This window comes from Dromiciops gliroides, chromosome 1, assembly GCF_019393635.1.
Source record: "Dromiciops gliroides isolate mDroGli1 chromosome 1, mDroGli1.pri, whole genome shotgun sequence".
Taxonomy (NCBI): domain Eukaryota; kingdom Metazoa; phylum Chordata; class Mammalia; order Microbiotheria; family Microbiotheriidae; genus Dromiciops; species Dromiciops gliroides.
This window is the reverse complement of record NC_057861.1, coordinates 705,448,124-705,450,628: the sequence shown is the minus strand read 5'-3', so window position 1 is coordinate 705,450,628 and position 2,505 is coordinate 705,448,124. Positions and strand designations below refer to the sequence as shown.

The 2,505-nt window shown below is 40.9% G+C and overlaps 1 non-coding gene across 1 annotated transcript; it reads right to left on the bottom strand.

The window, feature by feature from the left end:
- Positions 1–455: 455 nt before the first annotated feature.
- On the bottom strand, positions 456–571 carry LOC122737410. The gene has a single exon (XR_006354250.1). It is a non-coding gene; the product is annotated as a U5 spliceosomal RNA (small nuclear RNA).
- Positions 572–2,505: the final 1,934 nt, after the last annotated feature.

Below are 2,505 nucleotides of genomic sequence, written 5' to 3'. Positions count from 1 at the left end.
ATGTAGTCAGTGCTCTTCCTACAACCTACAGCCTCAATGACATCCCGGCCTCAACCCTCCCCCCTCCCCCAACATAAGAGCACATGAACAAGTCCTTGACAAATTTCAGGTTCCTTTTGGACTATCCAGGTTCACTCCACTGGGGAGAATTGTTTTCCATCCCAGTGAAAAGAACATAGAGGTAACAAGCTGAGAGAGCATCTGAGCTCATATTTGAGTTTTTTCTCCTTACTACTGGTGCCCCAGAAGCCTATCTCTGACATCCATATGCAACTTCATTCTTTGTTCATTCATTCGTATTTTGCATTACCCATCAAAGGTTAACCCATTGATCATTCACTCATTCATTTATTTATTCACTTATTCATTCATTTATCTATTTATTTATTTATTCATTTATTTTTCTATCTATTTATCCATTCATTCATTCATTCGTTTATTTATTAATTTATTTTTCCCTTGCCGAAGCAAGATTTCAAAAAATTGGTTCCAAACTCATAACCGTTCCTCTCCACAGAAATCTTTAGTAAAAGGCAAAAGATTGATGCAATCTGAAGAGAAACCAGAGTATGACACACTTTATCTTGATGTAAGAGGAAACTTCCCAGCCTTGGGAAATATGCAAGAGTAAAATGTTCTGCTTTGGGAGGTAGAGGGGTCTTTCCATTTGGAAAGGTCTGATATCCAGTACTCAGGTATTTAACGTAGGGATAAGAAACCTTACTCAACTATGGCTTGCACTAGATGATGTCTAAAGGTCCTTCCGACCCAGAGATAGTATAATTAACCAACCCATCGCCTTGCATTCAGCCTTTCTTAGCACCAATCAGAACGATCTTAGATTTCAGGTGGGGAGTTGGGGTGGGGGGGAAGGGTGGGCAGTCTTAAAAGTTGTTTAGTCTAACTGCCTTATTTTACAGAGGAAAAACTAATTCAGTGCTTGTCAAGTGCTCCGCGGATGACAATCCCTTGCCTCACTCTCCTCTTCCCTTCTCCTTTTGGTGCTGAAAAGTGACCAAGGAAATCCAAAAACTCAAGATTAGGGCCTTGACCCCGAGGCTGAGGATACAGGTTGCTGTCCGTTATGGGCCACATCCCAGCCCTGCTGCTATCCTCATCATCTTTGGTTAAACTGGGGAAGACTCCAAGCCCATTGCAGACACCATAACTCAGTGTTAATGGGAAATGAAGGATTCTCATTGAAAACAATGCTCCCATTTGGTAGACTCATTGCATATGATTTTAGCAGATCCATGCAGAAGCCTCACCGCTTAAGAAGCAAGGAAGCTGTTTTTAACACCCAGCAACCTGAAACTCTACTCCAGGAGAAAAATGTGATTCCTGGAGAAATGATTGCAACTGCTTTCAACACCCACTTTCCTATGTTCCTCCCATCAGTGGTTCCTCACTAATTATCAAAGTCTACACTCCTAAGTCTGGCATTTAAAGGCCCTCTTCAATCAGGCTGCTGTCTCCCTTTCCAGTTTTGCCTTCCATTGTTTTACCTCTTCACTTATTTTGCATTCTAGGGATATTAAAGTACTTAGCTTCCCTGAATGTGCCCACATCTTCTCACTTCTTCACAGCTATTCACAACTTTTGCTGAGCCTAGAATGCCATCTCTCTTCCTCTGTGCTCCTGTTACCCATTTTGCTCCAATTTCCACATATCACAGAGTCTGCGGCAAATAGAATTCTGGTGATGACCTCAGCCGCTGGAATTAGGGGAAAATTCTAAGGGTAGTGAAAAAAGTCCTGACTTTGGAGTTAGAAGTAGGAGCTCTCTCACTTACTCCTTCCCTCTTTTACTTATTCTTTATGTGATTTTGGACAGAGCACTTCATCTCAGTGGACCTCGGTTTCCTCAACTGTAAAATGAGAAAAATTGACTAAATGGCCACTGAAATCCTTTTGAGCTCTAGATGTATGATCCTATGAGAAACTGCTCTATGCCTCAGTTTCTTCATCTGTAAAATGGGATAACAATTACTTCTACATCCCAGAGTTGCCGATAGGATAAAATGATATGTTTGCAAAGTGTTTCACAAACTTTAAAACTATTGTTGTTATCATTATTATTCTTTTCCAGGTGAGGAAAGTAAGTCCCAGAGAAGGAAATCTACTTATCTAAAGTCTTAAAGTTAGGAAGCTGGAAATTAGCCCTAAATTCTTTGACTTTAAATGCAGGTCTCTTTCCACACTGCAGTGGACTCCAGGTTTAACACTGTGGTTTTGTTTCTCCTTTCACAAAGACTGTGTCCCAGTCTTAAAACCTAATTATTAAGAAATGATTCAAGGGGGCAGCTAGGTGGCACAGTGGATAAAGCACCAGTCCTGGATTCAGGAGGGCCTGAGTTCAAATCTAGCCTCAGACACTTGATACTTACTAGCTGTGTGACCCTGAGCAAGTCACTTAACCCTCATTGTCCCACAAAAAAAAAAAAAAGAAAAAAAAAGAAATGATTCTAATTGTAACCTGAAACACAACAATGTCGGTCGATGAGCA